Source organism: Lissotriton helveticus, chromosome 10 (assembly GCF_964261635.1).
Source record: "Lissotriton helveticus chromosome 10, aLisHel1.1, whole genome shotgun sequence".
NCBI classification, from domain to species: domain Eukaryota; kingdom Metazoa; phylum Chordata; class Amphibia; order Caudata; family Salamandridae; genus Lissotriton; species Lissotriton helveticus.
The window spans coordinates 1,013,963,076-1,013,989,871 of record NC_136071.1 but is presented as its reverse complement, the minus strand read 5'-3'; the positions used below and the strand labels follow the sequence as shown (position 1 = coordinate 1,013,989,871).

General features: G+C 44.0%; 1 protein-coding gene across 1 annotated transcript in view; it reads left to right on the top strand.

The window, feature by feature from the left end:
- Positions 1 to 4,900: 4,900 nt before the first annotated feature.
- C1GALT1 (core 1 synthase, glycoprotein-N-acetylgalactosamine 3-beta-galactosyltransferase 1) overlaps positions 4,901 to 26,796 on the top strand; it is a 152,037-nt gene continuing 130,141 nt past the window's right edge. Inside the window, exons 1-2 of the mRNA XM_078663719.1 lie at positions 4,901 to 5,087; positions 11,107 to 11,208. The gene's annotated coding sequence lies outside the window, so the exon portion shown is untranslated. The remainder of the gene's footprint in view (positions 5,088 to 11,106; positions 11,209 to 26,796) is intronic.

The window sequence follows — 26,796 nt, the reverse complement described above, 5'->3', positions numbered from 1 at the left end:
AAAATGGATAGTAATTTGACCGAGCTAGCGGATGCTGAGCCAGGACCCCTAGCAGCGGGTCAATTGTTCGGGGACAAGTTTGTTAAGGACGTCTCCAAATACGTGGGGACTTTTACGGCGCTCGACAAAGCGCAGTCAGGCATTAAGAGAGCTCTCAGCCAGGGAGTTTTTAACAGGGCCGGACGAGGCGGGGGTCGCTCGTCAGGCCGTGGAAGTCCACAAGGCTCCCAAAGAGGCGACTTCGGCAGGGGCAGAAACGAGTACGATTCCACCCGTGGTGGGACCTTCTACCCCTCCCGTAGGAGGTTCAACAGGAGCCGTTATCAATCGAATACCAACAGGGGGAACTTCAAACACCAGCAGAACTCAGGTGAGAGTAGCAAATGTTTATCTTCTTCCATTGGGGGGACGGACACAACACTGCCTGGCGCAGTGGCGGGAGCTTACACAGGACGCCTGGGTGTTACAAACAGTTCAAGGTTTTCACTTGGAGTTTTATTCTCGTCCTGTTCAATCAGTACTTCCTGCAGGTCTCCATTTTTCCCAACAAGATCTCAGTTTTATAGACGAAGAGGTCGCCGAGTTGCTGCAGAAACACGCGATAGCACCCGTACATCAGGGTCCTTGCGGTTTCTGCAGCAATATTTTTGTTATACAGAAGAAGGGAGGCGGAAACAGACTGGTTCTGAACCTCAGGGATTTCAACCAGTTTCTCACATACAATCACTTCAAGATGGAGGGCATCCATCTTTTGAAAGATCTACTTCAGGTAGGAGACTGGATGGTCCGGCTGGACCTGAAGGACGCTTATCTCTCCGTTCCAATTTTTCCCCCGCATCGCAGATACCTCCAATTCAGGTGGAAAGACCGATGGTACGAATATTTGGTTCTGCCTTTCGGGCTCTCCTCGGCTCCTTGGTGCTTCACCAAGGGGATGAAGCCAGTGGTGGCATACCTCCGAGAAAGGGGTATACGCCTCATAATCTATCTGGACGACGTCCTGATAGTGGATCAGTGTCAACAGACCCTCTTGCGACATCTCACGCTGGCGACAACGTTGCTTCAAAACCTGGGCTTCGTACTCAACACCAGGAAATCGGTCATGGTACCCACTCAAGTGATAGACTTCCTGGGTTTCACGATCGACTCCATGACAGCGCAGCTATGCCTCCCGAAGGACAAGCTGAAGGACCTGAAGAAGGAAATCAGGCGACTGCTGAACAGTCAGACAGTTTCACTCAGGGCGATTGCCAGAGTGGTAGGGATATTGGCGTCATCAGTACAAGCGATATTCCCGGGCCCTCTGCACTACAGGGCCCTGCAACAATTAAAGATCAGACATCTGCAGAAGGGACTGTCGTACTCGGACAGTATCCCTCTCACAGAAGAGGTGCGAACCGAACTGCAATGGTGGCTGGGACACGTAGATGCCTGGAACGGCCGAGCTATCTTCGGCTCTCTCCCAGAAATAACAATAGAGTCAGACGCCAGCCGTTGGGGCTGGGGAGCTCGTTGCGGAAATATCTCCACAGGTGGCAGATGGTCCCCGGAGGAGCTTTCGCTTCACATAAATTGTTTAGAACTGCTTGCGGGTTCGTTCGCGGTGCGGACGTTGTCCCCGAGGCAGACATCTTGTTGTATCCTCCTGCGCTTGGACAATGTGTCAGCAGTGAGATACATCAACAAGTTGGGCGGCACGAGGTCGTCGATGCTTGTACAAATAGCCAAGGACTTCTGGCATTACTGTCTAGAGAATCAGATACCGATAATTGCGGAATATCTACCGGGTCAGTCCAATCAGGTGGCGGACTGGAACTCGAGATACCTCAGGGCCTACAGCGACTGGAAGTTGCTCCCGAAGGTGTTCCAATGGCTGCAGAGAATTTGGGGTCCGTTCAGGACGGACTTATTTGCATCCAGACTAACGTATCAGGTACCCCGGTTCTTCACCTGGAGACCGGATCCGGTGGCGCAAGCAACGGATGCATTTCTCCAGGATTGGTCGGAGGGGATGCAGTATGCTTTCCCCCCCTTCATGCTGATCCCCAGAGCGATGTCTCAAGTGATCAAGCAACGGGCGGAAGTAGTCATGGTGACCCCATGGTGGACGTCACAATCATGGTTCCCCAAACTAATGCAGTGGAGTTGCGATCGTCCCAGACTCCTCCCGGAATCGGAGACGCTATTGCTGGGCCCTCATCAGGAACAGCATCCCTTGATAATGGAAGGCAGACTTCAGCTGATGGCTTGGAGGCTTTCAGGGAACAGTGGCAGTTGCCAGGCGTTTCAAACAGGACTTGCGCTTTCATCAAGCAGGCCTGGGCACCATCCACGCGGAAAAGATACTCCTCGGCCTGGAAGAAGTGGGTGGATTGGTGCATGGAACGACATCTGGATCCCGTGGGGGCAGACTTACCCCACGTGCTGAATTTCTTATCGGATAAGGCTTCCGAGGGTTTGGCTTATAGATCGGTCAATAATTTTAGGTCAGCCATATCAGCAGGCCATGCTCAGCTGGATGGAAAACCGATAGGCATGCACCCTGTGGTGTGCAAATTGCTTAAAGGAATTAGGGTGGCTAACCCACCAAAGCCCAAATACACCGGGTTGTGGGATGTGTCTTTGGTTTTAGAGTTATTTAACAAATGGCCGGTAAACTCTCTTTTATCCAGGAAGCAGTTGTCAGCTAAGCTAGCCATGTTACTCTGCCTCTCGGCATGCAGGAGGTCGTCGGACGTGCGGGCGCTGGAGATTACAGGTAGAGTATTTACTCCTGAAGGAGTTTCTTTTTCCATTTCAGGACGCACCAAGACATTATCTCGTCATATTTCATATAATGCTTTTCAAAAGAATGACAAGTTATGTGTTGTTAAATGTTTGAAAACTTATGAGGAATGTACAGCGGCTAATAGGCCGCAGGGCTGTTCTCAATTATTGATTGCCATACAAAAGCCTTTTAAAGCGGTGGCAGCTGCCACCATTACCAGATGGCTTCGTTATGTCATGAAGGAAGCTGGTGTGGATATCACCATTTTTGGTGCTCATTCAGTCAGAGGAGCCATGGCGTCAAAGTCATTTAGGTTGGGTTCCAGTATACAAGATATCATGCGTAGCGCAGATTGGTCATCAGAATCGACCTTCTAAACGTATTATTATAAGCCGGTGGGGGATATTACCTCTGTTGTTTTTAATAAGCGTTAAACAAGCATAATCTGAAGCCTCCAGTCCTGCAATAGAATCACAAATTTGCTAGCATTCGCGACAAGAATTTGCAATTCTATTAAGGACACGGAGGCGAGGATTATCCCACCCGGCATGTTATGTATAAATGCTTGCCCACCCAGTGGTTATGGTGGTTACGGTCTCATATCCTTTATTGCAGGTTCAGATAAGAAAAACGACTGAACGTCGACGACTGCCTGGATATTACGCCTGAAAAGTTTATGTTCTTCCACGTTGGAGGAGTTACCAAGTTATCCAAGTTGTTGTTGGAGCTGTTCGCCTTAAAGAAAGAGGAAGATGGCGGCAGACAGAGGCCTCTTATGGACTAAGGGGGCGTGCCTATGTGCTATTCATGATGGGATGTGTAGTTGTTTAACGTTTAAAGAATGAAAAGCAAGCATTTTCATTGGCTGCTGTGAGCTTCAATAAAGATTGAGAAGCATAATCCTCGCCTCCGTGTCCTTAATAGAATTGCAAATTCTTGTTGCGAATGCTAGCAAATTTGTGACTCATTCGGAGTTCCAAGAAGATTTGACAAAATAGTTAGAACTCCTGGCCAGTCAAAAGATGCAGTAAGATTTCCTCTCTTTAAATAATAAAAAAAAATAATAGAGAAGGCAATCCATACAAAGAAATGAGAAATCCTCACGTACGATGATCTCCACAGATAAAGGGGTCCTCACTCGTTTAGTGATCCGAGACGAGCCATTAAAAAAAAAAAAGTTATCATTAAAATGAATTCCTTAAAAATTAAGATTGCGGTGAAACTAATCCCATCCTCGTCGCCAGTGTTGGAAGTCCAGAGGTCAGGAAAGGAAGGACACGGCAACGTAGAAAAGAGCAACGGGGTTTAATCACTTGTCTGCTCGTAATGAAATCCAGTCAGTAATAATCAACCTCCCATCACAACAATCCCAGCAAGATTCCACATCTCTTAAAACATAACATTCTTAACATGACGCGAGTCAGTCACGAGCTGGGGCAAAGAATCACGCTTGTGTCTGCTCGTGTCAACCAATAATGTTCCCAAAACCAGCAGGCCACCATACCTAGGAGGCCAGCCATTCTCAATGGGGTCGCAAATTACGAGTGCCTCATGAATATTGATGAGGCATGCAATTTGCAACCCCACGGAGAATCGCTAACAGTGGCACTGACACTGTTGTACATGTCATTTTCAGAGTCGCAAATTGCGGGAGGGTCACGAGATGCTCGCACAGCTGGGGTGAGGGTGTTAATTGTGAATATTTGAATACTACCAATAATGATATTCATACAACGAAGAACAGTGTATTCGACGATCTCCTAACACTTTAAACATTAAATGTACGAAAAAACTGTTTAAAATGTTTTGCAGCTACCCTAAATAGCCCGACTGATAATTTAACAAAAACAGAAAGGCCATGTTGACAACGAATACCGATGATGTCGTATAAAGTTCAATTTAAGAACCATAATGCTGTTAATGCACTCCTATCAGCTTTCCACAATAACCAGCACTGAGTGGTGCTTGTAAATACCCAACCGGGTACACCGGTAAACACCCCTGGAGCGCCGGCTCACGCGCCGCTTCAGCAAAGCCTTCCGGTGCAGCTGGACGGTTGTTTCCGATGTTGCTGTTGGTGCGAATTCGTTCCGGGATGGGCGGGGCTTTTTACATCTGGGCGGGCCACTTTTCCCCAACCAATCGTACGATTTACGGGGAAGCACAGCCCGAAGCTCTTCCTAGCACCGCCTCTTTGGCATGTCACTAACTGAAAACCTAGCTAGTTTCAATTACCTTCCGCTAGTCTTCATTTATTGAAGTTGGCTGAAGTAGGAAGCGCAGCATAATCATTCGTATTTCTAAGAGCCTATGGCGGAAGGTAAGGCCGTCGTTGTTTGTTTCCCATATAAATTGCGAAGCTTGGTATGTAGAGATGAGCTAGCTTGGTGGCACATGAGAAAAATTCATCATGTTTTAGGAGACTGTTTCCATAATATTTGACCAAAGAGGGTGATATATATTTTTTTTTACATTTCGCTTGGTGCTGTCGTAGATTTTGCCTTTCTTTTGAAGGCAGTGCTTTAAATGTTCAGATACTGGCTATCTCCACTTCTTTAAAAGGGAAAGTACCAGCACTTGTGAGCAGCGCCGCAATACTTTTAAAGGAGAGGTTGGGGCGCTTCTCGGTAGCACCATAATCGGATCATTACGCCCTGAAGTATCTAATCATTTGTTTCCCTAGCCCGAATGCATCTGCTGCCAAGATGACTTAATTAGTGTAAGACACTGCTCAGCGATCTGCATGATAAAATACTGAACATATAGCTAGGGTGGTTAATGTACTTGCTACAGAGTTATGTGTGTAATCAGATGGACGAAGGAAACATTTTAAACGGTTAATGTGCCTTGTGAAGAGCATTCCATGCACCCCGCAGATCACGTGTTCAACCCCTGAGTACGATATTTTAGTAGTTTCCTGTATTTTTTGCAGCGATCATTCACGTGTAATAAGCCCATGTGCAGTAGGTTATTCGCTACCTTACAACATGTGCACATAAGCATCAAGATGGAAGTGTGAATGCGCCATGAATAAACTATGTTTCCATTGCCTCTATTGAAGATGGGGTGTGTAATATCATACAACCAGCATTTACAGCGGTCTCCTCTTGTTCTTCTGGTATTACACGTATTTTATATAGGATTTCTTTATTTAAACTGTAACTGTTTTATATAGGGTTTTCTCTTGATCAAGATAACAGGCATGGTGCATCATTGTTTCTCCTGATGACCTACTGAGTATGTGCAGAAATCTGACACCCATGCCAAGGCACAAATCTTGACACACGGGATTGCTGATTGTTATAGATATCAGATAAAAAGGAGGCACCCACCACAGCTAATAGGGGACTGGGGGGAATAGTAACTCTTGAAAAAGATTGTTATAGATGCAGCGTGGTTTGCCAGCCTTTTTAGGTCTTGCTTGAGAAAGAGCATATGCCGTTTCTTTGTAGACATTTTTGCCCATGCTCACCATTGGTCGGTTTTATTGTCACTCTTATTTCAATGCTTCTCTTTGGTTAGTCCTTGCCAGCTTTACTTCCTCTTCATTTGTTCGTCCCTCTTTTGAAGCATGGCCCAACTACTGCTTCCATTCCCCACTTTTTTCTTTTAAGTCTAGGACTCCAAAAGTGTGAATATGCTTGCAGTCCTTCTCCTTCCCATCTTTCTTCCCTTCTCCCACTAGTTGTTGCCCTATCATTGTTGCTTGCCACATCAACCTCCGCTCCTGCATTGTTTCTCAACCCCTTCCCCCTGCCTCTCTCCTCTTCGTTGCTTGCCCCAACCCACTCCCCTGTTGTTGCTTGCCTCTTCCTCCTGCCAGTAAAAAAACAGTTTGATGTGGCCCACTCTGGCTGCCTCATAATAATTTTTTACTAACTTTTAGCCATGCTGCTGTACAACACAGCTAAAACGCATTGGCAAAGCTAATGGCTTTTGCATTGATGAGACCTATTGGCTTTTCCAGTGCCTGTTCCTTTTTCTTCCATTGATCTTCGAACAGGTTTATAAAGAAAAGTTTGATGGTAGTCCGCTGTTTCTAGCTAAAAACTGATAAACGAGTTGAAATCCAGGTGACTATTCAATAATATAAATATGGACTTGCCAATCAAAATCAAAACCGGTGTTGATTTCACTTATAGGCCCAGTTTATACTACCTCGAGTCAATGCACTAATTGTCTTTAGAGACAACGGCACTTCTGTGTGTAGACTGCAGCACAGCTTCCAAAATTACATAAACTCATTTAATTCTCTGCATAATTAAAGTTATCGTTTAAGATCATAATTTATTATCACTTTATCAAATCTAAAAATACTGCACGACCGATATTTAGCACTGATTGCTAAAGGTAGTTTGTTAAATCCAACACCGACGTGCTACATTCAGAGCTTGCAAATTACTGTAGCATTATCATCCAGAATTAAAATGATATATAACGCAAACATAAGAAGAATCAAGACGTGCTATATATATGAGACATACCTGGAAATCACTTTAGGAATAATTATGAGACAAATATCTCACCTTTACAATGTTTACAACATGGAAGTCACAAGTACAGCTGTATAGGTAAATGCAGTATTACTCAAGCTATTTTGAATTTGGTTGCAGAGCACTCTCCTATCCCTCTCACTGGCCTCGCAGAAATACTGAGCTTCTGTTTGGTTCTACAAGGCTGCTTGTTCTTGATTTTTAATGGGTTGTAGTATGCCACCTCTGTATCCTCAGTGCTTCATTGTCCTGAGTGCTTGCATTTGCTAGATCTGTGGAGCAATTCTTATCCCCAGGCTGGGAGAAGCATGCAGTCTTTGAATGGTAGATGTTTTCAGTACAGCAGGATCTTTGTACCCCTACCCTTTAAATAAAACTCGCCTTGGAAAGAGATGGTTGGTGTATGGATGAGCCGGAGATACAGCTTTACGCAGAACAACAGTGATGTAAGGCCTACATGAATTTGTAAAAAAGAGAAACAGCAAAATGGTGTTTGCCACAGGATTGATTTAAATTAAGAGCTATAATCAATAGTACGAGGAGCTGGCTGGACAGACAGAAGGAGAAACAGAATCAAATGGTAGACTTTTTTCCTTAGACTGACAAATATAGTCCAAAGTGATGAGTTTTCAGGTGCTTGCAGAAGGACTTCTTAGTGGGATTAATTCTTAAGTCCACGGGTAACGAGTTCCACAAAATCTAGACAACACCTGGGAAGGTTGCTGGGTATTGAACATTTTGAAGGAGGGTGACTCAAGTAGATTATTCTTGCTTCTTTGGATTCACCTGACTCTTCAAGCATGGTGGCAAGATGGGGCAGGTAGCTGAGGTTGACAGCTTTGTAGACAACACAGCCCATCTTGAACTTTATTCTGGAGTTGACAAAAAGCCATTGAAAATTAGCAAGGATAGGTGTGATGTTAAATTTTTTGGTAGATGGCACAAGCCTGGACGCTGCATGTAGGACAGTATTCAGTGACTTAAGAGCACTTTGAGGGTTACCTTTATCCACCGCTGGTAATACGCAGAGATCAGACCCCTACTGAAGAAACCCTTGATGACCCCAGCAAACTGAAGAACTTCCATGCCCATCTCTCTGCTTTCCTTCCCTGCTAAAGTTCTCTAGAAGGCCATCAACTGCTAACTAACCCAACACCTGAGAGAAACTACCTGAAAGGCACCTCCCAATCCGGCTTTCGCTCCAACTACATCACCAAGACCACCCTGATTGCTGCCACCATCAACATCAGGACCCTCCTTGGCCATAGGGAAGCTGCAACCGTGGTCCTCCTCGACCTCACAGCAGCATTTGACACCATATCCCACCACACCCTCATCAGGAGACTTCAGCACATCAGGATCTAGGGAGATGGCCTCAAGTGGATCTCATCCTTCCTCACCGGTGGAACCCAGAGAATCCGTCTACCGCCCTTCACTTCGGATCCTAAGAGCACCATCTGTGGCGTCCCTTAAGGTCACTCTATTCACCACTTACATGATGCCCCAGGCAAACATTTTCAGAACCCATGGCATCAACATCATATCCTACCAAACGACACCCAGATATCCTCTCGCTCCCAGAAGACCCCTCCACCACTAGGGCCAGCTTCCACAACTGCATGACATGTGTCGCCGACTGGACTAAGAACCACTGCCAGAGTTCAACACAGACAAGACGGAAGTGCTGATTTTTGGGAACAATACCCACCTGTGGAACGTCATCTAGTGGCCTTCCGAATTCGGACCCATGCTGACAGACCACACCCTCAACCTTAGCATCATTCTGGATAGCAAACTCAGCTTCCACACCCTCCACTTGCGCTGAAAGATCTTCAGATGGCACCCCATCATCACTAGGAGAACTGTCACTCAAACCTTAGTCACCAAACGGCTGGACTACACCAACGCTCTCTATCCAGAAAACTCATGAGTAGACTCCAGATGATTCAAAACTCAGCTGCCAGACTCAAACTCGACCTCACCAACCAGATCCACATCGCCCCCCACCTCAGGGCCCTCCACTGGTTCCCCAACCAGAAAAGATTCCAATTCAAGATGATGATACATGCCTACTAGCCCAAACACAACCAAGGTCGAGCATACATCAACTGTCGCCTGAACTTCTTCCGACACTTGCGCTCTGATGCCCTTGCTCATACTCCCCACATCGGCCGGAGCTACAGTGAAGGGCTTTCCTTCCTCTACCTTGCCGCCAAGTCCTGGATTAACCTTCTCCATTCACCTCCGAACATCTTTTTCTCTCCTGGAATTCAGAAAGGGACTCAAGACCTGGCTCTTCAACTGATCCCAGCAAGGAGCTAGCATCTGGATACACTCGCGGATGAATAGTCGCGTCTTATAAGTCCGAGTTGATTGATTGAAGGACTTCTTGAACCTTGGAGAAAAAAGGAAAACGTTTTTTGGAGGGTTTAACAGACATCCACGACTGCATCTTGAATTCGATGGCACACAGTGAACACTTGACAAATGACATTGCTGCAGAATGTTTGAATCTATATGCAATCCTGTAAGTAGGAGATTAGTATTGCTTATGACCCCATACTTTTCTCATTTTGAAGAAAAGTTGGTCCCTAACTCCAACAAAGTACTGATGTCTCTGCATGATGGGGGGTTTTGTTCTGATAATTTTACACAAGTTATGTTTGGAGTTGTCGTAATAAAGTGCTATGCAGTTTGATATTTTTTCATCTTGTTGGAGTAAGAACTTCCTACCAGAGTCATTTCGGCTGCTTGTTTGATTGGCATGTTATGTTGCTTTTCCTCCAGTTCTCTGGCTCTATCTTAGTAATCAGAACTTCATTATCAATTAACGTCAAGTTATATTTTATTCACTAATGTGGTCGGGATTTTCAGAGGCTGGACTGTCAATGTCAAAGGCAGCTGCTGTGGCCCTGTTCCCTATCTTTTGGGGGGGGGGTTTGTTTCATGTTATACATTCAGTAGCTCTATTTGGTGTGTTTTACCCTAAGCTCTAAAATAAGCAATATAGAATTCTGTGCCTCCCTCAGAGTTCTAGTCATCTTTTTCTGTTTTCTTGGCGTTTTAGAGCAAGAGCTGAAGAGTACAGTAAACAGGGTATTATTTAATGGGTCATAGGTGAGGGTTCTCCCAGGAATGGAAGCCATGTTTTAAAAAAAATATTCTTTGTAAGACATATGAGAAGAGAATACATTGTGATCATAGTTGTGCATTATTAAAGTCCGAGACGAAGTTCAACATCTGGTTCAAGTATAGACAGAGATTCCATATCAAATGATTTGGATATCTCCTTACTGCAGTTGAGAGCTCGGCCCAGTGCCAAAATCTTCTTTCCTAGGGGGTTGAGAAGATGTTTGGCACATCCTATGGCCTGCTTGGACATAGCGAGGTTTGATTTGATCAGGTGCAAACGGGGTCCTCTAGAGCAGGCAGAATCTCACTATAAATCAAATGAACCATATCCAACGGAATACCTGCTGTCACCTCTTGAAAACCTGTCTCAGCTGCATAGCATGTGAAAAGGAATTTATGCCGCCTTTTGCCTATTTTTCTCCAGTGGAGCGAGAGTTATATCAGCCAGAGCAGTACACATTACAATATCTGATAAGCACGGTGCAGTCTATTTTCCTTACCCCCTTATCACCAACATTCCAAGTACTACCTTTGGCTGTGGGAGAGGATAATGCTTGTTGGTGCTGATTATCACACTTACACTGTTGCTGAAACTGATGGTCTTTGTGTCATAAAGTTTAGTTGCAGTAAAGTATCTCTGATACTGTTGAATATTAAGTCTGGGAATAAATCCAGCCATACCTCTCTAAAACTAAAGCAATATTTTCTTCACAGGGCCTGGGCACTGAGCACCAAGTCAGCGAACACCTTATCCAGAAGTAATCAGCCAAATCTCTTACCCCCACGCCCATGTCACCGAAGCAAAGTAGCCAAACTGTAAGTCTTCTTACTCTTGAACAAGTCTCTTTTGCTTTAAAGCTAGTTTTTTACTTAATAACTAACCTTACATAATTCCATACCAGCGAGCACTCCTGTTGATTGTTATCTCTCTTATGCCACAACTCCTAAAGTCTCCCACAATTAGTTATCATATGCCTTTATGCAATAGAAATTTTATTTTCTTATGTAGTGAATTTTTGTGAGTCTGTGAAACTTCCATTCATTGCCTGTAGGCCTGTTGTTGCCCTAATGCTTTCCTAGTAAAACAGTCTTGCTGTAAAGTTTATTAAAATCCCAACATAGTTTTATATGGCGTATAACTTTGTACTTCGAGAAATGAAATTATAAGAAATAATTCTTCTACTTTTAATTTTTTTAATTCATTTCTTACTTTCTATTAAATGAATGTGAAACAGAAACTTCACCATCTTACCTGTAAATTAAAAAAAAACATACACATGGTAAAGATACTTTAAAATTGTACTTTTCTCCTTACCCATGTCTAAATACTCAAGTATGAAGTTACTGTAAAATAACTGTTTTCTTTGTTACATGTTTTACAATTTTAAACATTTTCCTTTCATTACTTCTACGGTCCTAAAACTGGAGCCTGTAAAGAAACTTTAACCAGTAATTGTACCTTCAGCCAAAATTCTGAAAAGTAGTATGGTGACGGAAATTTTCTGTGGTGGCCTTTGCATCACAGAACATACCTATGTATTTTTCAGAATGTCATAATGTTGGATGTGTTTCGAATACATGTAGCTGATAGAGTTCAGTAGTACCTCTGGGTGAGTGAACTGTGCATTCAGTTTTATGTCTGTATTTCAGGATTTGCCCGACACTTGACTTCTTCACTATGGTTGGACATAGATCAGTTCCAATTTGGCGGCACGCTTTGTTTTTCAAGCTCAAGTTTGAGATATATATATATATATATGTATACGTATTCTTTTTTTAAATCCATATGATTGGTTTTCAGACAATAATACACAACAATGCTACACAGTGGCATATAACATCGTTATTTATTTCTCTAGAAAAAGCTAAAGACTTGGCTTTTTCGAACATAAGGGGCTCCTGCTAACAAGACTCTGAGGGTACCACACAAGATGAGGTTAAGGGCCGCAGCGCGGGGACACAGTAGTTCAGTGTAACCATGAGCTTTATAAGCTCATTATTATTATTTCTTATCATTATTACCACCCAACGTTCACATGGTCAAATTAATCACATAATGCATACTCAGGTTACCCATTTTCGCCCGCATATCTTCAGTTCACCAAACCCAGCCATTTGTCCCATATGCGCCTATATTTGGCAGGACAACCTCTTGCCTCGTACACTGGTTTCTCTTGTATGGCACACCAGTCCACTTCTTTCCGCCATTTTGAGATGGATGTGGAGGCAGGGTCTTTTCAGGCAGCTGCAATGTCTCTTTTAGCCACCATGGTGGCCACCCCTAGGAACAGTATATCGGCTCAGGAGCCATCCAAACCCTCCATTACCCCTAGGAGAAGGGCAAGGGGACTGTCCGACCTAGTATATCGCTATGTTCTGTCATTATTGCTGACCAGTATCTGGTGAGAAAAGTGCAAGACCAGATCGTGTGAAAGAAGTCTGAGGGGTCCGTCGCACATCGCTGGCATTTAGAAGTAGGAAGGATCACGTTTGATTAGAGGAGCTTTATAGAGGTGTTTGAAATACCTATTCAAGCAAGTATTTTGAAAGGGAATAGAGCTTGGTAGTCTACTGCAATACAATTTTTTTTTTTTACAAGGGGCCAGTGAACCAGTGAGGGCTTTGTTACAGCACTTAAACTGTTTTCTAAGAATTGCAATTTAGAGGCTTTCAATTCATGATTGATAAGTTATTAGTTTGTTGCAAGATGTTTAAAAAAAATGCTCAAAAGCAGCTATTGCCATCCAACAATTCTACCATCGATATAGGTCTTGCATCACATTCAGCATTAAAAGGGCCCAAACAGTTTCTAAACAACTGCAAAATGATTAATTTAAGAGCCGTGCTTATATTGGTGTCTCCTCCACACCATGTCCTTATAAGCGCTAGACCGTTAACAAATGAGGGCACACTCTGAAACTGCACATGTTATCCGATATATTCAGTCAGAGCATTTCATTCAGCTCAAGAATAGGTTGCAGTATTTGATCCCCAGCACATTTTCCAGGCAGTAATGTGCTCGGCAGTCATCTGCTTCAAATGTAGTTCACTTTCACCCATATCTAGTTACTGGAATTACCCTGAGGTTTGGGCGGTATGGTGTGTACAGATGTGGGAAAAAATGAGACACTTCAGCAAGGTGTGCAGAGGTATGTTGAGGAAGATCATGAGAGTGTGTGACAATACTTAGGAAGCATCTGTAAACAAATTGGAAGAAATTATTTTGGTTGTGGATATCAAGCACACTTGAGTGTTGGAGACTTCCAGTAAATGTACTGATTTCCCACACTCAAGTACTAATAAATAAGTTCCCTGGTGATTAATTGATAGATTCTGGGGCGAAGATAATGAGCATTATTCAAAGCACACGATTTTATCACCATCAGATGTTACTATAGTAGCTTTTGCGGGTAGCAGAACTAACACAACTGGTTATTTTGGGCTAATATATCCTTTAAGGATTGCGTCATGGGAGGCAGAGCTTATGTGGATAAAAAGGGGTTGAATGTTTTGAGGCAGTGTCACCAAGCAGATTATAAGGTGATCTTAAAAACGGGCTGAGAAAGTGCTAGTGCTAGTAGCAGAGAATAATAAAGTGGAGACATGGTGTGAGATATTCAAAAGTGTGTACAGTATTTCTTCGGGCACCATTGAATAAAAATGATTGTGTACCACTTAAGCTCAAGTTTTGGATGTGCCACTTAGTGGACGTGAAGCTCTTCAAAGACCAAATGCTAATTAAAGGGGAGTGACCAAGGCTGTTGATGCTACATTATGGTTATCTCACCTCATGTTGGCACATAAGAAATCTAGTGAGTTGCCTGTCTGTGAATATCTTAGGCAAATTAATGAAACCTTGTTAGTTGAGGATTTTCCCCTTCCCAAGAGAGTATTTATCACGTAGTGGTCAAGCAAAGTGGTTCACCAGGTTGGATTACAGGTCAGCATATCACTTATTAATTCTGCCACAAGCCATGTGGTTTCTCTTTAGCTGCTTCAACTCAATTTTCCCAGCCCAAATGCAACAGCATAGTTTAAAGATTTAATCAGGAGCTTGTGGATTGTATTTGAAGTACTTGGTGTCGCAGACGAGATGTGGGATAAAGCTGTTTGGTGCATTTGGGAAATGGGCATCTGAAAAGTGCAAAGCCAACACAAGGTTGGAAAAATCCGGGGCAGCTCTTAGTCGCATTGAGAACATTACCGAAATTTGCAAGGTCAAAGCATATTGTGAGGAAAGGTCTGTTAACACTTTGTGACCTAGTATGCAGCCTGAAAATCAGGGGAAATGTTGTGAGAGTAGTTGGGCAATGGTGCCATGTCAGAATGTTGGTAAGAGCTCCCGGGGACACTTCATTGATAAGTCTACAAGTGATGATGAAACGGTTGTTTCATAAAACAGTTCCAGCTTAAAGGAACCCCATCTCAGTACTTCCTTTGTTGGAAGACTTGTTTTTAGTACCCTTGGATTCAGGCCCTCAAAAGAATGTATAATGTCTACTCTGCTTTTGTTCGTTAGTTTATTCCTTGGTGCTCTTTTTTGCGAAAAACATATGGTGATTGTTCTCTGATGGCCTTTGTGTAATAGAACATACCTATGCCATTTTCAGAATTTTTTAAATGTTTATTGCGTTTGTAATAAGTTCAACAGATAGAGTTTATTTGCGCCTCTTGCAGTGTGATCCTTTGTACAAGATGGCTGCCAAGGTATATTGCTGTGTAGGAGGACTTGTGGGCTTTAACTGTGATATTAATTTGTCTATGGTCGAGAGAGGCTTAGTCTCATGCTTAGATTTAATACCAGTAAACCATTATCTTGTTACTTCTTCCAGCCATTTAATTTCTTCTGTTGGTGGTTCCGAGCATGTCATATTCTGGCAGGTTGGGGAGCCAGTCCAGTGTTTCTTGCCTTTGGACAATGTCTATACCAGTAGTACCCAGCAAATCCATAAAGTTTTACAGTTGGCCTGAGTCCTCATGTTCCATAGTCTTGTTTACATAAGTGATTAGCATTATCTTGGAATTCAGCTAGCCGGGTCAAATTCCTAGTTTTTTCAGGCAAGGTCTCTTCTATGCAATCTTTTATGCTTTTGAACTGTTTCTTGCGAGAAGGCCTATAAGATATAAATTCATAAGTCTTTATAGAGAATGGGTCTGCGTTTCTTCGCTTCCATGATGATCTTGAGTGTGTGTGTGTCGTAGAAAGCGGGCTGATATGTTTTTTGATGGGTAACTCATGCCCTCTTTCCTTCATGAATAACACGAGACAGCACAAAGAAACAGAACGTGTATTTTAAAATGTTTATTTTAAAATCCTAACCTAGTGCATAAAATATGAATTGCAGCACAGAATATAAAAAGCAATGCAATGAAACTGCCAATGATCAGCAAGAAAAACTGCTAACACGGTTATGGAGATCTAATCACCCAAAGACATCCAGCACCATAACAACACTTTCCCCACAGAACAATCCTGGCTGACAAGCACACATTAAAACTCAACCCCATCAAAACCGAACTCCTCCTCATCCAACCAAAAAGAAAGTCCTATCCTCATCAAAACTGGCTTGATAACCTAACGGCCCTAAACTGTAAGCTCTCTATCTCAAACTCTGTCAGAGCTCTAGGGATTGCACTTGACAAAAACCAGAGCATGAAAGATCACATTAATTCCTCAGCAATAAGTGCCTTCTACATACTGAAATATCTAAAAAGAAAAAAATCAAACCCTTCATTCCCCCTGAAGACCTAAAGACCGTGAGACAACGGTCACTGGCATCCCAAAAAGCACCTTAGTCCCATGAACTCTACACACAATACAACAGCCATACTTCGCTCTGGAGAAAGCCTCTATGAACACATCATTCCCACACTTCAGAAACTCAGCTGGCTACCAATTGAAGCAAGAAGTGTATTAAAACTGGCGTGTATAACCCACAAAGCACTCTACACGGAAAACCCAACCTACCTCGCAAACAAACTATCAAAAGGGGGACAAAAAAGGACATTGCGAAGCTCAAAAAATGTACTCCTAATTCCGCCCAAATTTGAGAAAGAATATTCATTCACCCATTCCTTCTCTGGGAATGCACCTAGAATTTGTAATGCCCTGCCACAGGATCTACGTCACAATCAATCATTCCTAAACTTCAGAAAAATACTGAAACTGAATAACTCTACTTGTGAAAATAACTGCAAATTCCCCCAACTTTTGAACTAATCTACCATAGCTACCTCTGGACTATATCACCCATCTATTTTATCCCACCATTGTTTATATATTATCACCAGGTGTACTTTTTGTTTGTTCATTTCCCTTATGGACTGTTTGTAAATGTTGATATGTATGCTCTGTAAAGTTCTGCGGTCAGAGGAGATGTCATAATCACTGTCCGCCGTTCTTGTTGGTCTTCTGCACTTTGGCACTTTTCTGCCTTTGTGGCCCCTCCCCTCTTTATGGTTGGCTCCGGCATAGTTATTGTAGGTTCCTTAGTTTGAGGTTTGGATTTGGGCACAGTCCTTGTAGCAGCACATGTTAGGGTGCCAGCAGATGTACCTTCACCGGCCAAATCATCAGCAGGGGCAGTATTTGGGGCCTCCACTATTGCCGATAAATCCAGCAAGGCATGTGAAGACTGATTAACGCCGACTAAGCCACAAAAGTCAGAGCCTGTGACCAAGCAGCGTTCAGGCGTACTCGCAGATGTCAGGGCGCCCAATGATGAGCGTTTAGTTTGTAAAACATCTATTATAGACGACGCTCGGTCAGAGCGATCTCATGTGCAAGAACAGAACTGGCCCTAATTAAAAATTGGTCCAGAGTCCCTGCGACGCTTCCCCCCGAAGGTGCAAATCTACTCTTTCCTTCGCGAGTATTCATCTCAAGCTAAGTGTAGCAAACACAAGAAACCCCAAAATGTTAGTATCCCAAAAAATACTTCATAAGATGGATTTCAAACAGACCTGCAGGACCGCTGAAGTTAGAGGCGGGGCCCGGTCTCAAACGGGCCCGCCCTTGGCCCGGGCGCCGCCCGCGCATGTCCCGCGTTGTGTATGCCCTCAAAGCCATTAAAGCAAGACCGGGTGTCTCCCCTTCCTGTAAGCGCTTCCTAGTGGTAGGGCTTCTGGGAAGTGTGGCAGTCCTCGCAGGAGGAGAATGAGCAGGAGAGATGCTGTGTGCCCCCAAGCAGAAAGCAGAGGTCTGTGGCGTCAACCTGGTGGAGCAGCATACAAGGTAGGTCTTTCTCTGATACCCTCGGGTCTAGTTCATGCTTTATAAAAATAGAATAACCTCCTCATGCGATTTCTAAGCACTATGCTAGCTTTAGCTAAAGAAGTAAACAGCAAATCAGTTCTCGAGTTTTTAAGATAGTTTGCACAGCATACCAGTGTTTTCGTTATGGAATAGCAAGTTATTGCAGCTCAGCAGCTTGTATGAGGCTGGAACATAAACAGGGACTGGCTGAAGGCCACTTTTTGCCACTGTCCCATCCAACTGAGGCTAATGATGTATACCGGCGTGACCTCTACCTCGATAGCCCTGGCTCGAAGTCTCTCTCTGCCTATGGTTCAATACCTGGATTTTATAGTATCTGATTGCAAATGTTATCTTATCCTAGGTTTTATTTTGAAAACCGTGTTACGACCTGCATAAACTATCATGGTGGTAAATGTCTCAACTCTATTATCATAGCGATAGATGGCAGATCCATATGGTGCAGGCTTTTCTAGACTTTCTACACGTCTAAAACTTCACACTTTCTATGAAAGAAATAGAAGAGGTGGAAAAGGCGAATAATTAAATACTAGAGTTTGAATGAACAAAATGATTGAAATAGAAAAGTCTGAAGTGGAGCTGTCACGGTGTTCATGAGAAGGCGATTACATGACATGGCCCTTCTTTCCCCATCATGCGTATGGACGTGATTGTAAGGGGCCGGTCAACTCCAAGGAAGTTTGAATGTTATGTTTGTGATGTCTGGAATGAAGTGAGTTAGAAAGGTGATCATATTGTTACCTTCTAGGTTTTTGAGTATTCCAGAAAAGCTAAGTTTGCCTCTATGGTGTCTGTCTTTTACCTCCTCGATCTTTTTTGCATAAACTAGTGGCCCAGCTCTCAGTCAATCAAGTTGGTCAATTTCTTTTTGACCTGAGCCAGTCTGGTTTCAGTTTCCTGTAAATGTACATGAAAAGAGGTAATGTCCGCGCTGATAGAGAGTATATCAGAAGATGTTTAGTGGTGTTTTCTGCAAATGTGGCCCCAGTCATCCTTAAAACCACCAGTTCCTTCGGGTAGTTTCTAAAGTAGCCTCCTGCACTGGGGCCTTTGCTTCAGCCAAGTGTTTAGAAGGTCCCCCCATAACAGTTTCCGTAAAGAGAAGTTGTCTAGCTGATTTGGACAGTGTGACACCGTAAGTTAGAACACTAGCCTAGATGCCTCTGTCCTCCCTTCCCATGTTTTCTTAAGTTGTCAGCCCTCTTCGCATTTACTGGTGAGGTAGATTAAAGAGAGATCCAAGCCAAACAATTGTACACCCACTTTACTAATAATTTCGGGCATGATTTGTTCCTGCCCCCATTTTAACTCTTTTGGTTCTGTGCCTGCAGTTCAATTTAGAATGGGAGATACAGTTCCTCCCTAAGTGAGTGTCCTCAACTGAGGGATCGATATGGGGTCGGCTGGCTTAATACAGGTGTGATCAGAGACAGGCCACCTATTATTTATATGTGTCACCTGTATAATGATGTAGTGCTGGTTTCCCCTGCCTGTTGACCAGCCCAGACTCTCCCTTGGTGCCTATATCGTGCAACGATTAGGTGTCATTTGGACGTATAGGTACATTTGATCAACGTATAAATTTACCCTTGCAAATGGGTAGTTAGTATGGAGGAGCACCTACAGTTGTCTTTCTCTATTCATAACACTTGCTGATCTCCATAAGCATGCAGAGGGACTTCCTGTGTGGAAGGGACTAGGGTATCTAGCCCACCCCCACTACCTGGTGCCTTCAGCTGATTTTGTCGTAACAATTCCACAGTTTATAGCCCCCCCTCCATTATCGCCTGACTATTATGTGGTAACATCAAGGCTTCATTGTCAGTTTCAGGTGTCCTCCTCTGCCTCCTCACCTAGGTTTTTAGGACTCACCTAGGCAGCGCATGTGCTGTCTCTTCGAGACATGCTATATCTACTCTGTGGGCTTACAACTTGCCCATCGCTTTTAATTTGTTGCTTTGCGTGTCCTTCGCAAAGGCTTGCTTCTCTTTGGTCAATGTTGGTTATATGTCCCGCCTTTTTGTGTGCCGACCCCTCCCATGCAACATGCCCCTATTACATGTAGGCTTGGCCTTTTGTGCTTGTCGGTTTGTTTAAGGGCACTGTTTTTTAAAATTTTGTTTCTGCCCATGTTTTCAAAATGTAAGCTTTTCTTACTGTACAGGTTTACCTGACTGGAGTTCAGCAACGATTGCCATAAAATGTTTCGGCATTTGTCATTTTGTTTCCTTAACATATTTTGTTTTTTGTTGTTTTTGGGGCTTTGCCATTATTTTATTTTACGTCTTCCGATAGGCATGGCTCTGCATTGGGTTTTTTAGGCACAGGGAGAGCTGGCGCCGAGACTCAAACTTGGTTCCCTAGTTCCAAAATCGGCAACTCTGGATGTTACGCCACATCCTCTCTATTGAGGCCTCAAGGAGAGTGTATTTGCTTTTGAGTTGTCTTCCTAATGCACGTCCCTCCCCCGGCATTGCTGTGAGTTACTTGCCCCTTCTCTGTGTTGCTTTTGTATCCATCCCCCAACCCCATTTTACTTTCACGTTCATCCCCCCCACTCTTCCCTGTTTTGCCTCTGCTCTGCCCCCTCCCCCTTATTGCTTCCATGTTAACCCGTGGGGCTTCAGACCCCCCCCCCCCCCCCCGGTTGCTTCCGTTCACCCCCCCACCCCCCTTTGTTGTTCTGTTACCGCCCACAGGCCACGGCTCACGTTAATCACTTTTTTTTATTTTAACATTTTGTGTCTTTTATCCTCTATAGTTGCAGATCCAACATGCATCGGTAATAAAAAAAAGAGGCTTACGCCATTTTGTAAGTGCGTACATGTGTGATGTGCTTTCCTACAAAATGATGCTGGTTGCCGCGTCATAAGTTCTTTTTTTTTTTTGGGTTACTTTAGCCACTGCACAGCATTGGTTGATGCTGTGTAGTGTGGCTAAATACCATTGGCAAAGCCAACAAACCACAACGGCGAAACCGATCAGCTTTGTCAATGCCTGTTCAGTTATTGAAAACACCAAAACAGGATCACGGGTCCAGGGTAGAGTGGAGCTCTACTGGAACTGTGCCATCTTCGCGGGGGGGGGGGCGGGGGGGGGGGGGGTGTTGCGCGGTGGGGGAGTGTATTTTCATTCCTGCAAGTTCGCCAGTTGCTTCCACTCTCGCGGGGCTGGCATGAGTATGGGGGGGTCCAGGACCCGTAATCAATTTAACAAAATCGAAGGAAAGACAAACCTTTGCACAGATTTGACCATTCCATGAAGTTGCTGGAGATGCTTATTTTTTACCTTGACAATAATTTCTTTGTGTTTAATGATGTGTGGTACCGTTTGCTCCCAGTTATGAGAAGAGAGGGGTGGGAAACCAAATATACCCTTGCAGGCTTGGGCAGATAATATTGTCTTAAAAAAGTGCCTGCAAGGGATTTTATTTCAAAGAGTGAATCACAAATGACAGACTATCTGTATCTACTTATATGTCTGTCTCAACTTAATTTGTATTTGTACCAATAGTTATCCAATTATTTGAGCAAATATCGATTACTTATAGGATATGTAAAAGAAAGCAACACGGGAACTTTGTAGTATTCACAATTTTTTTTATATATAAATGCAAAAATTGAAATTGATAGGGTACATATATCAACCATGTGAATTAATCAGTTATGATGAGTGGTCTTTTTGGACGAATGAGTTGAATGGCCTTCGTTACTCGGGCCACTTTAAAATGTTAATGTTACAGGCATGTCTGCCTGAAAACGTGCAAATCCTTTCGGCAGGGACGTACCGATACAGCTATGTCGCGCGAGATCCGGAATCCGGATCTCGCGTGACATAGCTGTATCGGTACATCCCTGACGAAAGGATTTGCACGTTTTCAGATCACCAAGATCACTGAGACAGGACAAATCATAACAATTGCGAAATTAATAATATCATACAAGACCGAAACATCGACGACCATACCCATCTCCTAATTACTTTTTATTATACAAGTGATCTTTATTTTAGAAAAATAAGTGTCATTTGTCTCCTATTTGTATTTGGTTTGGGTTGAGTTATACAGATGAGATATAGGAACAAGCCAAATTTTCCTTGTTCATTTGTAAAGAGTACTGATTAATTCACATGGTTGATATATGTACCCTATCAATTTCAATTTTTGCATTTATATAAAAATCTTTTTGTGAATACTACAAAGTTCCCGTGTTGCTTTCTTTTACATATCCTATAAGTCATCGTTATTTGCTCAAATAATTGGATAACTATTGGTACAAATACAAATTAAGTTGAGACAGACATATAAGTAGATACCATCCACTCCGGATCACCGACCGACCCCTGCCCACACCACGTCTTCAACAAGGCCGACTCCACCATCGCACCCCAACTCCGGAACATCATCAACGCCTCCTTCAACACTGCCACCTTCCCGGAGAGCTGGAAGCACGCCGAGGTCAGCGCCCTCCTGAAGAAACCTACAGCGGACCCCACCGATCTCAAAAACTTCTGCCCCATCTCGCTCCTCCCTTTTCCTGCTAAAGTCATCGAGAAGATCGTCAACAGACAGCTGACCGCCTTCCTCGAGACGAACGGATCCCTCGACCCCTCGCAGTCCGGCTTCAGAGCCAACCACAGCACCGAGACCGCCCTCATCGCAGCCACCGACGACATCCGGACCCTGCTCGACAAGGGGGAAACAGTGGCCCTGATCCTCCTGGACCTCTCCGCTGCGTTCGACACGGTCTGCCACCGCACCCTAGTCCAGCGCCTCAGCAACATCGGTATCCAAGAGAAGGCACTGGAGTGGATCATCTCGTTCCTCGCCGGAAGAACACAAAGAGTCCGCCTCCCCCCGTTTCGCTCCGAGGCCACTGAAGTCATCTGCGGCGTCCCGCAAGGATCTTCACTCAGCCCCACCCTCTTCAACATCTACATGAAACCTCTCGCAGCCATCGCACGCCAGCACATTCTCAACATCATCTCTTACGCCGACAACACCCAGCTGATCCTCTCCCTCACCAGAGACCCCGACACCGCCAGAACCTGCCTACACGAAGGGATGAAAGACGTCGCCGAGTGGATGAAGGACAGCCGCCTGAAACTGAATGACTCGATGACCAGACAAGTCAACGCCGTCTCCTCATCGTGCTTCAACACCCTGCGTATGCTTCGCAAGATCTTCCGCTGGATCCCGACCGAGACCAGGAAGACTGTCACCCAGGCACTCGTCACCAGCCGACTGGACTACGGAAACGCCCTCTACGCCGGAACCACAGCCAAGCTACAGAAAAGACTCCAGCGCATCCAGAACGCCTCCGCCCGACTCATCCTGGATGTCCCCCAACGCAGCCACATCTCCAACCACCTGAGGAACCTGCACTGGCTCCCCGTCGACAAGAGGATCACGTTCCGGCTCCTCACCCACGCACACAAGTCTCTCCACGACCTGGGCCCCAAGTACCTCAACGACCGCCTGACCTTCTACACGCCCACCCGCCAGCTACGGTCCACCAGCCTCGCCCTCGCAGCCGTACCACGCATCCGAAGAGCCACCGCCGGAGGAAGATCCTTCTCTTACCTGGCTGCCAAGACTTGGAACTCCCTCCCCAGCCACCTTCGGCTGACCCAGGACCATCTCGCCTTCAGGAAACAACTCCAGACCTGGCTGTTCGAGCAGTAGCATACCCCTCCCCCCAAGCGCCTTGAGACCCTCCCGGGTGAGTAGTGCGCTATACAAATGGCATGATTGATTGATTGATTGATTGATTGGTACAGATAGTCTGTCATTTGTGATTCACACTTTGAAAAAAAATCCCTTGCAGGCACTTTTTTAAGACAATATGCTCCCAGTTATGCCTGCATTTTTATGGGTTGGTGAAAGGAGAAACACATTTGGACGGATGAGAGATGGACAAGTCACATCTGTTTCTGGACCATTATATTGACAACCTTTTTGTGATTTGGGATGGTCCAAGTAATGAGTTACTTGATTTCTATACACACTTCTCACAGAGTGCCTAATTGGAACAGTCCAGCCCGAACTGCCAAGCCATGCCTTTCCTGGACCGGAAACAAGCTTCCGAGGACCGGTTTCTGGCATTTCAGCCGTCTTCAGCCCGGCTTGCTTCAACCAGTGGCAAAGTGAGCAAGGGACTCAAGTCTGAGCATACCCTGCCAACTTACGGCGAACAAAATGGTACAAAAGGGGGTGGTGATGGACGGAGCATCTGAACCAATCAAACACTCACACCCAGTCAACAGATCTGGGTTTAATCCATCACCGTTCTTTAGCCCACTCTGCCACCCTCAGCAGCTAGAATGATGATGAGTTGCTACACCTGCATATCGGCTGATATCGCATAGGATAAGTGTAGTCTGTATTTCTTCTCTCCTTCTTTTTCCTTTTAGTATCCCATCTCTGAGACATTTTTAACTAGAGTATTCCTGTCAGTTTTGGTAGATGGGTAACATTCCTGCCTTGGAAGACTTATGTGTTCCCATATGGAAATTTAAGCTCCTCTATTTCAGTTTTTTCTTTATGACCACGTCCTTTTCTGTTTTGATGTCCTGCCTGTTTCTGTGATGGTTCAAATATTAGACTCAAGGTGATAACAAGTTTAACATTTTTGTAATGATGTGCTCAAGCTAGGTTCTAGTACGTCCAGCCACATGGCTACGACTTCAATGTGATGTTGATTTACTGTATCGCCTTCACTATTATTGTTATACTTTTTGTACAACAGCTGTTTCTTTGTCATTTGGACGCAATTTGATAAACATTTTGAATGTTGACTTTTACGTAGCTAGAAGTTTTTCTGATGTGTATTAGCATGGGCACTTGCCCGGAATTTTGTCTCCCCCTCCAAGGGTTTCAGCATTTATTAATTACCCCCTTGGGCAACTCTACATTACTGTAACACAGGCACTAGCCTATTTTTGCCCTCTTGGAGTTTCAGTTTTCCACCAGGCATTTTTTAGCCTTTGGTCGTTACAATGTCAACACACAAGCTACTTTTGATTTGCTCTTACACCCATTAAAAGTGCGGGTCGAGTGGTGTCTGTCAAATTGGTTTGTCATGTAAGATTCATGTTTATAATTGTTCTAAACTTATGTTATTTCCAGGATCCGATTATAAATTTGGAATTACTTTGCCATGTTTTTTATAAATCATAATGTACATGTCAATATTGTATATCAGCTTGTGTATGACTTGAAGTCATCTGTCTTCTATGTCCATAGGATTGAGGAGCAAGCCCTTCCGGGTTTTGTCCCTTGTTTACTTCTACTTTTAGTTTTCTTTAACCCCTTCCGTGCTCCCTTCGGCCGTTGGCCGTCGCGAGCACTACCTGGCTAGTGATGCGAACGTCCAACGGCTGACGCGGCCCCGCCCACTCCTTAGAACACCCGCACTGCGCCGAAATAACGGCCGCGGTGAACGGGTTAAAGATGGTTGAGCACAAGGTGTATCCAGCTTTGGCCATGAAGAAGCCTGGGATTGTGTGTGAAGCGCTGCAGCAAAAAACTTTTCTGTTAACATCCCAACTGTGGAGTGCGAATTTACCTTTGAGTGACATCTTTCCTTGGATTTTGATAGGTAGGTAGGTAGGTAGATAGATATTCTACCCAGCGCAATACTATGAGATCTTTTGAGCCAGGTCTAGCTTTCACTGTACCTTGCTGAGGAGTTTGCACATTGTTTGTATACAGAGTGTAAAAAATGAGGAAATCTTTGCATTGTAGACCTCTTCAACTTTTTTGGGATTCACAAATTCCGAAGAAGTATGTATGTCTCAGAAATGCATACAGGTCACAGATTTCTTTGTGTAATGTTCCTACTCCAGTTCACTTACTTTTATTCCAATTATTGACATACCATGTGTGAACAATTCATAAGAGTAAGTTTGACAGAAATGTGCATTCAACAGTTTACTCATTTTTTTTGTTGCTTTTTTCTGCCCACGATAAAAAAAAATCTGCATTTGTTGGTCCCTCGTGTTAGCTAGAAACTGAGAAGAGATCACAGTAATGGACAGTCATCTGTATCGGGTTGTGGAAATGTTTAGGTTATCTACTTGTTCAAGGGACAGAATTCTACAAAACTCTAATTATTTGTCTATACATTCATCTCTCCCACCTACTAGCTAAATAAAGTATTTGTTTTGGCACATAAACATGATCCGATTTTTATTTTGTTATAATAAAACGGACAAATACATGCTTTGCAACAATGTTAAAATATACCTTTTTGTAATGGACATTATCATTTTTGGCCAGGAGTGTTCTGAGACACAACCAAAGCGCTGTGTAATAACTAATTCCTTGTAACTTTGTCAACAATTTCCATAAAGCAATCATCAGCCCATTTGAAAGGGAAGACTGCTCTAAAACTCATTACAAGGACAAGTGTGTCAGTCAATAGTTATGACTGGTAAGTGTTTTTTTATCCTTGTGAAGGAGGATCACTTCAGGTGCTTGGGTGGGGAGCGGGAGCAAAATATTCCTCAGGAGGCATTGATCACTCAGTGCACTACTGTCCATGCAAGTGCAGATGTGCAAGGCAAAATGATGCTGCCCTCATACGCATATGTGTTGTACTGCTACTTGTACAGCAGATGTGTGTGTATATAAAGGTTTTTTTCACATATGAAGTTAAGTTACATGTATAGAAGAGCACCTAATATGTTTAGGTAGTATGTTTAGCATATGATCTGTTTAGATGAGTATGTTTAGCACCCAATGTGGTAGAGTATGGTGACAGCAATCCTCAGTTTTCACCACCCACAGAGTTTAGGCTGGCCACCACCCAGTATTTCCAGCCGATTGTGCTGTCACACCAATGCCTCATTACCAGTTTCAGGTGTTGCCAGTATGTTCAGGAGACTCCAGTGTAAGTAGCATCTAAACATATTGGAGTGCCATTTGTGCAGTCTTTTTTAAGGATATGAATAGCAAAGAAAGATATCCTAGGACTATCTGATGGGTGTAGTCCTTCCTGACAGTGCTCACACCTGGTGTTCTGGCTGATATATCTGGGGTGAGGGAAATTTGAAGAGGCGTTGGTGAGATATTAGTGCGTTAAAGAAGTAGATGTTTTAAATTTTTTTTTTTGTTTCCTCTTTTTAAT